Genomic DNA, 15,441 nt, shown 5'->3' with positions numbered 1-15,441 from the left:
CAAAACTCTTGAACGTGCCGTCCTTGGCCAGCTCTCCCGCTATCTCTCTCAGAATGACCTTCTTGATCCAAATCAGTCAGGTTTCAAGACTAGTCATTCAACTGAGACTGCTCTTCTCTGTATCACGGAGGCCCTCCGCACTGCTAAAGCTAACTCTCTCTCCTCTGCTCTCATCCTTCTAGACCTATCGGCTGCCTTCGATACTGTGAACCATCAGATCCTCCTCTCCACCCTCTCCGAGTTGGGCATCTCCGGCGCGGCCCACGCTTGGATTGCGTCCTACCTGACAGGTCGCTCCTACCAGGTGGCGTGGCGAGAATCTGTCTCCTCACCACGCGCTCTCACCACTGGCGTCCCCCAGGGCTCTGTTCTAGGCCCTCTCCTATTCTCGCTATACACCAAGTCACTTGGCTCTGTCATAACCTCACATGGTCTCTCCTATCATTGCTATGCAGACGACACACAATTAATCTTCTCCTTTCCCCCTTCTGATGACCAGGTGGCGAATCGCATCTCTGCATGTCTGGCAGACATATCAGTGTGGATGACGGATCACCACCTCAAGCTGAACCTCGGCAAGACGGAGCTGCTCTTCCTCCCGGGGAAGGACTGCCCATTCCATGATCTCGCCATCACGGTTGACAACTCCATTGTGTCCTCCTCCCAGAGCGCTAAGAACCTTGGCGTGATCCTGGACAACACCCTGTCGTTCTCAACTAACATCAAGGTGGTGGCCCGTTCTTGTAGGTTCATGCTCTACAACATCCGCAGAGTACGACCCTGCCTCACACAGGAAGCAGCGCAGGTCCTAATCCAGGCACTTGTCATCTCCCGTCTGGATTACTGCAACTCGCTGTTGGCTGGGCTCCCTGCCTGTGCCATTAAACCCCTACAACTCATCCAGAACGCCGCTGCCCGTCTGGTGTTCAACCTTCCCAAGTTCTCTCACGTCACCCCGCTCCTCCGCTCTCTCCACTGGCTTCCAGTTGAAGCTCGCATCCGCTACAAGACCATGGTGCTTGCCTACGGAGCTGTGAGGGGAACGGCACCTCAGTACCTCCAGGCTCTGATCAGGCCCTACACCCAAACAAGGGCACTGCGTTCATCCACCTCTGGCCTGCTCGCCTCCCTACCACTGAGGAAGTACAGTTCCCGCGCAGCCCAGTCAAAACTGTTCGCTGCTCTGGCCCCCAATGGTGGAACAAACTCCCTCACGACGCCAGGACAGCGGAGTCAATCACCACCTTCCGGAGACACCTGAAACCCCACCTCTTTCAGGAATACCTAGGATAGGATAAAGTAATCCTTCTAACCCCCCTTAAAAGATTTAGATGCACTATTGTAAAGTGGCTGTTCCACTGGATGTCTTAAGGTGAACGCACCAATTTGTAAGTCGCTCTGGATAAGAGCGTCTGCTAAATGACTTAAATGTAAATGTAAATGTAAATCAGTAATTTCTCCCAACAGATGTCAAAGAAAAGCTCTCTCTCACACACACACACACACACAGAAACACACACAAAGCAAGGATGGAGTGACAAAGTGCGGTGCTTAAAGACACACAAAGCCTAAAAAGTGGGTTTGGTGTCAATTGGTATCAGTTTGGTGTCAGAATGACATCTAATTGACTGATGGACACTGACTTGCTAGTTGACTTTTGTACATTAGCAATATGTTTAAACGGAGAGGGACCATCACCAAAATGGCATTCTGAAATCAACACAAAAAATGGCATCACCATAGTCTCCAGACTGTGCCGAGTTCAACGAGACGCCCCGCTTGACCGTAGCTCGCTCTGAGTGCAGTGACCTTGAAAAAAAGCAGAACCAAAATGAAGCCTGGCCCTCAATGTCATTTGCTTTTGGGTGACAGTGAGAGAACCGTTAGGGTGAGAAGCACAATTCAACCTCAGGTACGTTCCTAAGGTCCTCCCGATCCGTGCAAGCCTAACCTTGACCGTGTAGCATTAACCCTTAATAGTTAAAAGAAGGTGTTTACTTCAAAGAGTTTGCATTGACTGCAGGCAGTGTATGGATATACACTTTTAGGGTGATTTTAACCACTTCCGGTTGGTCCAGGAAGCTTAGAATCAACACAGGTAGACCTCATACTGGTTTGATGGACTGTTACCAAAGACAGGTTCATAAGGCATTCATAACCCACATAGGCTTCAGGTTGAATTTAGAGGTGCAGGCAATGTATTCCTATGGGGAGAGAAGTCAATGCAAACTGTTTGATGTAAACACCTTCTTTTAACTGTTAAGGGTTAATGCCACATGGTCAAGGTTAGGCTTGCACGGATCGGGAGGACCTTAGGAACGTACCTAAGGTCGAATTGTGCTTCTCACCCTAACAGTTCTCTCACTGTCACTCAAAACAAATGACATTTAGGGCTAGGCTTCATTTTGGGCCTACTTTTTCTCATGGTCATTGCGCTTAGACCGAGCGAGCTACGGTCAAGCGGGATATCTCGTTGAACTCGGCACGGCCTAGAGATTATGGTAATGCCATTGGCTGCTCTCTGTGTCTTTAAGCACCGCACTTTTTAACTCCATCCTTGCTGTGTGTGCGTGTGAGAGCTTTTCTTTGACATCTGTTGGGAGAAATGACTGATTTACAGCTCATGAGGGTTACCTAGTCACACGTATGAAGTTTAGGAAAGATGTGACTTTTTTAACCCTTCAAAACAGACAGTGTGACCCAATTAAAGGCACTTCCGGTTGGCACAGGAAGCTATAAGTAAACACATGTCTTGATTGACATAGAAACTTACAGAATCCTGAGTTTTAAGTCTTTAAGTTAAGAATTGACTGATCTATGATCTACACAGGGTTGAATGTAGTCATTTTCACCTTTGAAGGTTATGTACATCAAAACACCTTTTGGGTCAATTTAACCACTTCCGGTTGGTCCAGGAAGTTTAGAATCGACACAGGTAGACCTCATAGTGGTCTGATGGACTGTCATAGAAGACAGGTTCATAAGGCATTCATAACCCACATAGGCTTCAGGTTGAATTTAGAGGTGCAGGCAATGTATTCCTATGGGGAGAGAAGTCAATGCAAACTCTTTGAAGTAAACACCTTCTTTTAACTATTAAGGGTTAATGTCACACGGTCAAGGTTAGGCTTGCACAGATCGGAAGGACCTTAGGAACATACCTGAGGTCGAATTGTGCTTCTCACCCTAACGGTTCTCTCACTGTCACCCAAAAGCAAATGACGTTGTGGGGCAGGCTTAATTTTGGGCCTACTTTTCTAATGGTCGCTGCGTTTAGACCGAGCGAGCTACGGTCAAGCGGGATATCTCGTTGAACTCGGCATGGCCTAGAGATTATGTTTATGCCATTGCCTGCTCTCTGTGTCTTTGAGCACCGCACTTTTTCAATCCATCCTTGCTGTGTGTGCGTGTGAGAGCTTTTCTTTGACTTCTGTTGGGAGAAATGACTGATTTACAGTTCATGAGGGTTACCTAGACACACATATGAAGTTTAGGAAACATGTGACTTTTTTAACCCTTCAAAACAGACAGTGTGACCCAATTAAAGGCACTTCCGGTTGGCACAGGAAGCTATAAGTAAACACATGTCTTGAATGACATAGAAACTTACAGAATCCTGAGTTTTAAGTCTTTAAGTTAAGAATTGACTGATCTACGATCTACACAGGGTTGAATGTAGTCATTTTCACCTTTGAAGGTTATGTGCATCTGTTAGAGGAAATTATAGTTTAGATAATCAATTATGTATACATTAATGATTAGAACCATTTATTCTAATACTATTATGTTATGATTTGAAAAGTATGAGTTTTTAGTTGAGCTGTTACTGAAAATGTAAGCAGAAATGAATTAATTGTCTGTGTCTCCTGGGCGAGTTTAAGAAGGAGGGATAAGATAGTTTTTCAAACAGATAAGAATGTTTTGGTTGGATTCCATTAGTGGAGAGAAGTATATCCTTTAGACAGGTTGGAATGTAGTTTATGAGGTGAGTGAAACTATTTCCAGGACTGAATACTAAGCCATTGTAAGGCTGGGAGAGGGTGTGAAACTGATGACGTCATTTTATGTTCTCTTTCTTTAAAATGTAATGTTCTTTGTATTTTGGGTCAGTACTCATCAAGAATAAATGCTGAACTTGTTTTTAAGACTGGTCTCTTGCTAATTCATGCAAATGATAAACTTACAACTTATCATGAATTAGTTTTGGCAACAAAACATAAAGGGATTTAGAATTCCTCTATCAATTTGGTCCTTCGAGTAGCCGGATCTAAATATCCCTCTCTGTGCCTGGAGGTAGTACGCTGGAAAATCGTGCACGGACGAGTTTTTGACTCGTTTTACTAAAGACCAGACCTCTGAATTGAGGTTAAAATTGAAACAGGCCTGCGTATTATCACAGAGGACAGAGAGAGTGACTAGATACAACGAACATTGCTTTCCCAGTCGGCGATAAGGTCAGTAATTTTTATTCTTGATTAAGGGGGAATTACTTAAATTATCATAGAGTGGATTTAAGTTGTTCTCAGTTTGAAAGTCAACTCTACAAATAGGCTATGCTTGGAGCGACATTGTAGTTCAAAGTCCTATAGAGAACAGGGATTACTGTATAGTCCTACAGTGATCACTGTATACGGGTGAAAACTAGTGTCAGATCGAGCGATGTATGGAGGGGGAGTCTTTCCCGGTTTTTAGTAGTCAGTGTTCTTGATAGTGAAAAGTGATCGTGTGGTTGAGGTTCCGTGGGAAGAAACGGAACAGGTGATTTTATGCCATCAGCTTTCAAGAATAGGCACTGCAGGATTGGTTTTGGGACTGGCCACGGCCCATTTGTTTTCGGTCAACTTTACAAGTAGGCTATGTTTGGAGCGACATAGTTTAAGTTAAAAGTCCTAAAGGAACGATGATTACTGTATACGGGTGAGTTAAATGTCAGATTGAACAATGTATCCAGCGGAAAGACGGAACAAGTGACCCCATAGATATATAGATCTTGACAATAGGCACTGCAGGTTGGTGGTCTTTATTTAGATTATGGGGAACAACTGAGTTGCTTTTCCGTTGGTCATTTTCAATCAACTCTACAGATTAAGCTATATTTGGGGCGATATTTTAGTTCAAAGTCCTATAGGAATAGGGATTACTGTATATTACTGCAGTGATCGCTGTATACGGGTGAAAACTAATATCAGATTGAACGACGAGTGGACGGAGACTCTTGAGACTCGGTCTATTTGTCTTCGGTCAACCCTACAAGTAGGCTGATTTGGAGCGACAATCTTAGCAAAAGTCCTAAAGGAACAGTAATGTATTGTATACAGGTGAGACTTAATGTCAGACTTTAGTAGATGAGGATTCCAATAAAAGAGATATTAACCATAAGGTGTTAACCTCTTCAGTCGACCCTCTACTTTTTTGAACATTCTGTTAAAAATCGCGCAACATTTCAGCGCCCTGCTACTCATGCCAGGAATATAGTATATGCATTTGCTTAGTCTGTGTGGATAGAAAACACTCAGACGTTTAAAAAACTGGTTAAATCACTGCTGTGGCTTTACCAGAACGGCATTTACATCGAAAAGCACAGGAAAAACTGATCACTGAAAATGGGAAAATATATCCATGCGCTATTTGATCCCATTGATAAAGGTTAATTGACTGAGGTTGCAGTACCTACAGCTTCCACACGGTGTCTAGAGTCTTGTCATTTCCCTTCGAGTTTTTTCTTGGTCAAACACATGCAGGACACCGTATCTAATCCGGTCTAGGACCGGATATTTTCGTTGAGTTTCTAGCCGGACATTTTTCCAGATGGATCTTTACATCGCCTCCTGATGAATTTTATCGCTTATTAACATTTACTAATACCTAAAGTTGCATTACAAACGTATTTCGAAGTGTTTTGTGAAAGTTTATCGTCGACTTTTTGAATTTTAAAAAATGACGTTACGTTTTGAAACAATGTTTTTTTCGTTTATCACACAGTCTACATATAACGATATCTAGGCTTTATATGGACCGATTTAATCGAAATAAAGACCCAAATAGTGTTTATGGGACATCTAGGAGTGCCAACAAAGAAGATGGTGAAAGGTAATGAATGTTTTCTATTTTATTGTGCGGTTTGTGTAACGCCGAAATGAGAATGATTTTGTTTACGTCCCCTGTGGGTCTTTTGGGGTGTTGCATGCTATCAGATAATAGCTTCTCATGCTTTCGCCGAAAAGCATTTTAAAAATCTGACTTGTTGCCTGGATTCACAACGAGTGTAGCTTTAATTCGATACCCTGCATGTGTATTTTAATGAACTTTTGAGTTTTAACTAATACTATTAGCATTTAGCGTAGCGCATTTGCATTTCCAGAGCTCTAGTTGGGACGCAAGCGTCCCGAGTAGAAGCAACAGGTTAAATATTGGAATTACTAGGCGTAAGTAGATAAGGATTCCAATAAAGAGAAATTAACATAAAGGGTTGAAGATTGGAATTATTAGGAGGGGCAGGAATGTATTATAATGGGTAGTAACCCTTCTAAACTGCTTTCTGCAAAGACGGAAGATTACCGTTATATGAAACAAAAAGATAGAAGGAATGTAGATTTCTGTCCTAAATGGAAAAAAAAGGTATGGTTTTGACGGACGCCTAGATGTCGAAAAGTTAGAATCCCTTCTAAAACAGATACAAAGGGAGCGAGATTAATGAGAATCCTAAACTGAGAGAAAACGTTGGGCGTTTAAATTTGGGCTATTTTCTGTTGTCTAGATGTCGGAGTAACAAATACAATTAACTGTGAAAATGGGTATATTTGCGGAGAGTCTCAGTCAAATTCCATTGTGCTGGTAGGGGAATGGTGAGCGCGGCAGTCTCACCAACGGTAATCCACGGTTCGTTTCCCGTTTAACTAAAATTGATTTTAGATCGTAATCGACCTACTTGCATGTTTTGCCTGAAAAATACGGTCGCCAGTGTTTGCAAAAGATATAACTGAACGGATATTATGTGTTCTAGATAGAATTGATAAAAGAAGTCATTAAAAATAATGGCGAGGCAATTTCGATGTAAAACGCTATTTCGCCCAAAATGATCTGGTGGAATAATGTATTGAGATGGGAGTCGTAATTAAATAGATGTATCATAGAAGAGAGTTACCTAAAGTTAAATGGAGGGGATACCGGAGAGATACAATACAATTCCAGCCTGCCTGGACGTTATGGCTATTTATGAATCAATTGACATGAGAAGTTAAACACAAAAACATGGTACGTTTAATGTTAGGGTATAGTAAATTGAGAAGTTCGGTTGGGTTTACTCTGATGATTAGAATTTAAAACTGAACTCAATCTGAATAGGGAATATATATTTTACAAAGGCGGGCAGATTTGTGTCTATAGCCAAGCAACGGAATTGCTAGACACTCAATGGGGCTATATAGTGCAACGCTTTGGACTATAAATTAGGTAAGAATAGTTTAATCGTAAGAAGTTGTGATTGTTTTTCTGATTATTGAATTTTGGTTAAGGTAACACCAGTGAATTTGAACAAAAAGTAACGTATTCTAAAAATGATCTGATTTCCGTTCTCGTTGCGGGGAACAAATGAAAAGTCTTATCTTAAAGGGACAGTGCACGGTAAACACAGTGGTTTGAGTGTATGACAGTGGGAAAAAATATTGTGGGACGACAATTCGAAGAGAGAAAAATAAGTTACATGATACATCAAGAGATTTAAAACGAACGACGTGAAGGGATCATAAGAATTATTGGGTGTCATTGTAGGAGTAAATGTTTGGGTTAAGGGGATTTCCCTGTTCCCAGAGACAAGGCATTTTTAAGGCGAGCACTCACTAATGCTGGTCTGAGTTTGTAATTAGACAAGTGAATAACGTATTGGGAATAGAGTTGTAATTAAAATACTAAGTCAAAGACGAGACAGGTATTTAGAGCAAAATGGATTCTAAATGATAACAAAGAGACAATTATGATTTATGCCCATCGAGAAGCTTTTATAAAATTGGTGAATTTAGAGATGTTGGTTGGGGTGATAAATTATAATTCAGGATTTGAACAGATGTGATAAATTAGGTTTGGTTAATCGAACAAGAATTATTTACAATTCATTTGAAGTCGCTACGAATTGGCAGGTTGAGCGCTTGATGATGACGCCACTAGCGAGACGCTTTTGTCACCAGGGACTGGGGATAAGGGAGCAAAATGTATGGCTGTTAGTGTGTGTATCGGGGTTTCGAGTAACCTTTCAGAAGTTGAGATAAAAGTGTTTTGTTTTTTTGTTTATTGGTTATGGTCAATTTTAGGGGTTGATTAAACTTGAACAGTGTTCTGGCGGTTTTAGATAGAACTCTTTGTTCCGGAACGGATGAGAGTTACCCAAGATAAGTAAATTAAAGGAGCCATGAGAGAATGCGAATGCATATTTATTAAATATCGGGGATTAAATTACGGATTCCTTACACTGTGAAATGTACGACATTTGCGGCAGAGAGAAAAAGTAATGCATTGGATAATAATGTTATCGGGTTAATTGTATCTAAAGGTAGCATGGTCATTTAAGTAAACATATCCGTAGACGATGTTTAAAACTTATGATTAAGGATTTGAGTCAAAGTGTCATGTTATGTCTTGTCCCTGTGCTTTCTCTTCTCTTCGTTATCCCCTGCTGGTCGTATTAGGTTACTATCTTTCTCTCTCTCTTTCGTTCCGTTCCTGCTCCCAGCTGTTCCCCATTCTCCTAACGACATCGTTTACTCTCTCACACCTGTCTCCTCTTTTGCCCTCTGATTAAGTCTCTATTTCTCTCTCTGTTTCTGCTTCTGTCCTTGTCGGATTCTTGTTTGCTTTGCCCTTGTCCCGTCCTGTCGTAATCTGCCTCTTTGTTAGATGCTACGTGTGAGCAGGTGTCTTTGTCCTCTACGGCCCGCGCCTACCCTGAGGGACCTGCAGTCTGTTGCCGCTAGCCCTGCAATTCTCCTCTACTACTAGAAGGAGGACTCTCCTGCAAAGATAGAGGATTTATGTTTTCCCTGTTTGGACATCTCCTGTAACGATTGAGGATTTATTTTTTCCCTGTTTGGACATTAAAAGACTGTTTCTGTTGAATCGCTGTTGGGTCCTCACTCATCTGCATAACAGAAGAATCCGACCAAGAATGGACCCAGCGACTTCGGATCCTCTCTACTCAGCCGTCGAGATCCAGGGAGCGATGCTAGGCAGACACGAGCAGGAATTGTCTGCTGCTCGACATGCCGTTGAGACCCTGGCCGCCCAAGTCTCCGACCTCTCGAAACATATTCACAATCTCCGCCTTGATCCACCGGCTACTTCCAGGGCTTCCGAGTCTCCTGAGCCCAGAATTAATAACCCACCGTGTTACTCTGGGGAGCCCACTGAATGCCGCCCGTTCCTCACCCAGTGTGATATTGTGTTCTCTCTCCAGCCCAACACGTACTCCAGGGGTACAGCTCGTATCGCCTACGTCATATCTCTCCTTACTGGACGGGCTCGTGAGTGGGGCACGGCAATCTGGGAGGCAAGGGCTGAGTGTACTAACCAGTATCAGAACTTTAAGGAGGAGATGATACGGGTTTTTGATCGTTCAGTTTTTGGGAAAGAAGCTTCCAGGGCCTTGTCTTCCCTATGTCAAGGGAATCGATCCATAACGGACTACTCTATAGAGTTTCGCACTCTTGCTGCCTCCAGTGACTGGAACGAGCCGGCGTTGCTCGCTCGTTTTCTGGAGGGTCTCCACGCGGAGGTAAAGGATGAGATTCTCTCCCGGGAGGTTCCTTCCAGCGTGGATTCTTTGATTGAACTCGCTATTCGTATAGAACGACGGGTAGATCTTCGTCACCGAGCTCGTGGAAGAGAGCTCGCGTTATCCGTTTCCCCCTCTCCGCATCACTACCATCTTCCTCCACTGGCTCAGGTGCTGAGCCCATGCAGCTGGGGGTATTCGCATCTCGACTAAGGAGAGGGAACGGAGAATCACCAACCGCCTCTGTCTCTATTGCGGTTCCGCTGGTCATTTTGTCATTTCATGTCCAGTAAAGGCCAGAGCTCATCAGTAAGCGGAGGGCTACTGGTGAGCGCTACTACTCAGGTCTCTCCTTCAAGATCCTGTACTACCTTGTCGGTCCATCTACGCTGGACCGGTTCGGCAGCTTCCTGCAGTGCCTTGATAGACTCTGGGGCGGAGGGCTGTTTTATGGACGAAGCCTGGGCTCGGGAACATGACATTCCTCTCAGACAGTTAGGGAGCCCACGGCCATGTTCGCCTTGGATGGTAGTCCTCTCCCCAGGATTCAGCGTGAAACGCTACCTTTAACCCTCACTGTCTCTGGTAATCATAGCGAAACCATTTCTTTTTTGATTTTTCGTTCACCTTTTACGCCTGTTGTTTTGGGCCATCCCTGGCTAGTGTGTCATAATCCTTCTATTGATTGGTCTAGTAATTCTATCCTCTCCTGGAACGTCTCTTGTCATGTGAAATGTTTAATGTCTGCTATCCCTCCTGTTTCTTCTGCCCCCTCTTCTCAGGAGGAGCCTGGTGATTTGACAGGGGTGCCGGAGGAATATCATGATCTGCGCACGGTCTTCAGTCGGTCCAGGGCCACCTCCCTTCCTCCTCACTGGTCGTATGATTGTAGTATTGATCTCCTCAAGAAGCGTTTTACATCCGCTCCTATCCTTGTTACACCTGACGTCTCTAGACAGTTTATTGTCGAGGTTGACGCGTCAGAGGTGGGCGTGGGAGCCATTCTGTCCCAGCGCTCCGATTCTGACGATAAGGTCCACCCTTGCGCGTATTTTTCTCATCGCCTGTCGCCGTCGGAACGTAACTATGATGTGGTAAACCGCGAACTGCTCGCCATCCGCTTAGCCCTAGGCGAATGGCGACAGTGGTTGGAGGGGGCGAACGTTCCTTTTGTCGTTTGGACTGACCATAAGAACCTTGAGTACATCCGTTCTGCCAAACGACTTAATGCGCGTCAGGCTCGTTGGGCGCTGTTTTTCGCTCGTTTCGAGTTCGTTATTTCTTATCGTCCGGGCTCTAAGAACACCAAGCCTGATGCTTTATCCCGTCTCTTCAGTTCTTCAGTAGCCTCCACCGACCCCGAGGGGATTCTCCCTGAGGGGCGTGTTGTCGGGTTGACTGTCTGGGGAATTGAGAGGCAGGTAAAGCAAGCACTCACTCACACTCCGTCTCCGCGCGCTTGTCCTAGGAACCTTCTTTTCGTTCCCGTTCCTACTCGTCTGGCCGTTCTTCAGTGGGCTCACTCTGCCAAGTTAGCCGGCCACCCCGGCGTTCGGGGTACGCTTGCTTCTATTCGCCAGCGTTTTTGGTGGCCCACTCAGGAGCGTGACACGCGTCGTTTCGTGGCTGCTTGTTCGGACTGCGCGCAGACTAAGTCTGGTAACTCTCCTCCTGCTCCTACCCCTGGCCTTGCTGTGTCTCAGTCTGTCCCCAGCCACCGCATCTCTCCTGGTCCTGCTCCTAGCCTTGCTGTGTCTCAGTCTGCCCCAAGTTGTCACTCTCCTGGCCTGTTTGGTCCTGATAGCTCTAACTCTTACAGTTCTCTACCCGTGTCTCATTTAAAAAATAATAATAGCACAATGATTCCCTCCATCGTTTTCCGGTACGGTCCTGAGGAAAGGAGTTGGGTTCCATCTCGGGACGTGCTGGACCGTTCGCTGATCGGTGATTTCCTCCGTTGCCGCCAGGTTTCCTCCTCGAGTGCGCCAGGAGGCGCTCGGTGAGTGGGGGGGTACTGTCATGTTATGTCTTGTCCCTGTGCTTTCTCTTCTCTTCGTTTCCCCCTGCTGGTCGTATTAGGTTACTATCTTTCTCTCTCTCTTTCGTTCCGTTCCTGCTCCCAGCTGTTCCCCATTCTCCTAACGACATCGTTTACTCTCTCACACCTGTCTCCTCTTTTGCCCTCTGATTAAGTCTCTATTTCTCTCTCTGTTTCTGCTTCTGTCCTTGTCGGATTCTTGTTTGCTTTGCCCTTGTCCCGTCCTGTCGTAATCTGCCTCTTTGTTAGATGCTACGTGTGAGCAGGTGTCTTTGTCCTCTACGGCCCGCGCCTACCCTGAGGGACCTGCAGTCTGTTGCCGCTAGCCCTGCAATTCTCCTCTACTACTAGAAGGAGGACTCTCCTGCAAAGATAGAGGATTTATGTTTTCCCTGTTTGGACATCTCCTGTAACGATTGAGGATTTATGTTTTCCCTGTTTGGACATTAAAAGACTGTTTCTGTTGAATCGCTGTTGGGTCCTCACTCATCTGCATAACACAAAGGGGAATTATCATTAGGTTTTAGTTATAGTTCACTTATTGAGTTTCTGATTCGAGGTAGCATTAGTGAATGATAGTTAGGGGTGTGGTGTGTCACTTTTAGAGGCCTCCTGGGATTATAATTTTGGGGGAGAGAGCAGCTTTAAACGACCAAATTGAAAAAGGTCTGCAAATTATATATATATATAACAACTGTTAGAACGATTTGTTTTAGTGCAAGGAGATTTTAAAGAGGCATGCTCACATATGGAACCTTATGAGATGTTTTTTTATGGGTTTGAATTATACAGGTGACTATTTCTATTGTAAGGATAAAAGGGATCTTTATGTCTAATATGGTATGACCCTTTGACCTTGTCATGACTGGCTTCTGAGGTCTGATCAGCCTCAGGGGAGAGTCATTTGTATAATGAATGGGTCATATTGAGTTACTAGTTTTAAGGTAAATTCATTAGAAATGAAGCAGTTTTGGTTGAGGGTTTAGAATTACTGTTTGAACCGCAAATGAGAAAGTGGTTCAGGATTCTGTCTTATAACATTAGCTGTGAAGTTTTTTTGAATGGGCTATTAGGGAGTTGGTATTGTAACAGAGAGAAAGTCATATTCATCATTGAGAATAAATAGGGGAAGATAACATATTTTGAGCCAACAGGGCAGGGAAGGAATTGAGGTATTTTTGTTTGATTTTAACACCCGTGTACAGGAGTGTCAAAAGACGGGGGACATTACCTGTATAATGGGGGAGGGTGTCCGTATGGGGATTACAGGATAACCAACTTGGGACAGTTCTGGGACTGGAGAAGAGGATATCCTTATGGCATAGGGAATCCCACAAAGGTGGATAGGTTTCCCATGATATGGGGGAAACCTGGGAGTACTGTTGAACTTTGTAAAGGTGATGAAATCCTACTAACCATCAAAACTATTAAGCTCTCTGATGCAGGCACTTACACCCCCGGACTACAAAGGACCGGGACAGACACGGTGGGTGTGTTTTCTATTAAGGTGCTGCCAAAACCAGAGGTCCCAGGGCCAGGCACACTCCTCTACCAACCCTGGACCAAACCTGCCACCACTGTGTTAAAAATCCCATTCAGGTAATTAATGTTAGACTATTCAGCTATTGATCAATTAGGCACGGAGACTGGTTTTGATGGTAGGGACAAATTGTGGCTGTCTTATACAGAATAGACTTGCTTAGGATATGCTTCTTGCTAGTCAGGCGGGAGTCTGCAAGATGTTCGGCGAACAATGTTGTACGTATATCCCTAATAACACCAGTCCAGATGGTAGTATATCTAAGGGCCTTAATGGGCTTGATGCACTATCTGCTGAGATGAGGACCGCACTGCGGGGGTAGAGGAGTCTGACTGTCCACCTGGTTGGGAGCCTGGTTTGGTAAGTATACTGGTATGGTGGTTACTGGATTTCTGACCCTAATTCTTGTATTATTTGTTATTGATGTGATGTGCTGCTTGCATCATACCGTGTTTTAAGAAGTCTGTTACAGATGTGGTGAAGGCTTCAGGCATGATGCCTTTGCTTGATGCTCCAGTTGGAGAGGCTGAGGTGAAGCATGCTTTGAGGGGAGGATAAGACTGACTGAGGATGACCCATGTATGTTTGTTCTCCCTGTCGTGAAGGGTGGCATGGTGCCCACCTGGTGCTGGATAAGAATAGCTGAGAGGACCAGATGGGTTATAAGAATGCTTTGTTCTGCTTTACTCTGTTTTACAGGACCAAAGTTTTATTCCACACTTTGCAACACATTAAATCCATGTTATTGTCAGATAGAATACTGAGGGTCCCCAAGGAGAGGGCTTGTTAGTGTAGGAAGGATTTTTAATATGGTTAGCATTTATTAGATTATAAGTTTTTAAATAGTATTATATTTAACAGGAATATAGGACATCTATGAGGAGTTAGGATTATTGTTAGGATTAAGATAGATTGATTAAGGAATTTGGAGAAAATCCGCTCATAGACATGTTTTTTTTCTAAAAGAGGGTCCATGGGTTTGGATGGAGCCAAACAGTGAGACATGTAGTTCAAATTTGGAAAACATGAGAAACATAGCTATAGGCAGACAGAGGAGCCCTCCCCCGCACTGCAGAGACCTTGAAGGTTGTAGAGCAGAGAAGTTTTAGAAGGGGGGCCAGGACGAGCAAAGATAACATAGTGTGTAGATAAGTTACTGAGTGGAGACAAAAGTGAGAATTGGACATGTGGAAAATGAAAGGGACACTCCTAAATGGAATTTCAGACATAAGGATAATTCACTAAATCTTATCTAAGTCATTGTATAAGAATAAGGCAAGGTTGTTACCTGGGCAGAGCCAGGTAACAAAAGGGGGATGGGTAAATAGTGTTCTAGAATAGGATGTGACCTACGGGATAATTAACTAATACATTTTTTTTTGTTAATTGGTTTGACGAATAAGAAACTGTTTTATTAACCAAACCTGTATGTCCAAGAGTTTATGCACTACAGGTGAACTACAGGTGAAGACACTCAATCCAGTCCCGTGGGCCACCCGGATTCATATCGCACTGCGGGGGGGTAAGATACATATTCACTGTCGAACAAATAAACAGTGTTCGGGAGGAGAACTGGAATTAACAGAATTCCGGGGGCCATCTCTCGAATGAAGTAACCCTCCCTGTCCTGTCACCCCTGTTTTTGTTCATAGAAGTGAAGATGTATCTGGCTCTTGCTAAGTGATGTGTTCTCGGGGAAAGGGTGGGGTTTCACATGGAAGCTGTTCGTCTGAGCTGTCTTATCGTGGGTGACATATTCCTGATACAGCACGTCCTACTAGATATGCGGAGAGTGGTAATTTGACCCATGGTTTAGACGGTGAGGATTTTGTTCCAAAATAGAAGAGATATCAGTGCAGGTTCCCATATTGATCGTGGACACAGGTCATAGCTCACACTGAAAGGGATGGCTACGTAAACCCATACACTCAATTTGGGACCAGGTGGAGTATAGTAAGGGTTGGCGTTTTGGACTGTGTTCCTGAACAGAGGAAGTATTGTATAAAGGTGCGAATTAACATTAAGGCGGTCAATACTCAGGACCTCGGGTTATGGTATGTGGGCTTCGACCAGTTAAGTTATAGAGGTGGAGACTGGGTT

The sequence above is a fragment of the Oncorhynchus nerka genome, linkage group LG10, assembly GCF_034236695.1.
Source record: "Oncorhynchus nerka isolate Pitt River linkage group LG10, Oner_Uvic_2.0, whole genome shotgun sequence".
Classification (NCBI taxonomy): domain Eukaryota; kingdom Metazoa; phylum Chordata; class Actinopteri; order Salmoniformes; family Salmonidae; genus Oncorhynchus; species Oncorhynchus nerka.
This window is presented reverse-complemented; position numbering follows the sequence as displayed.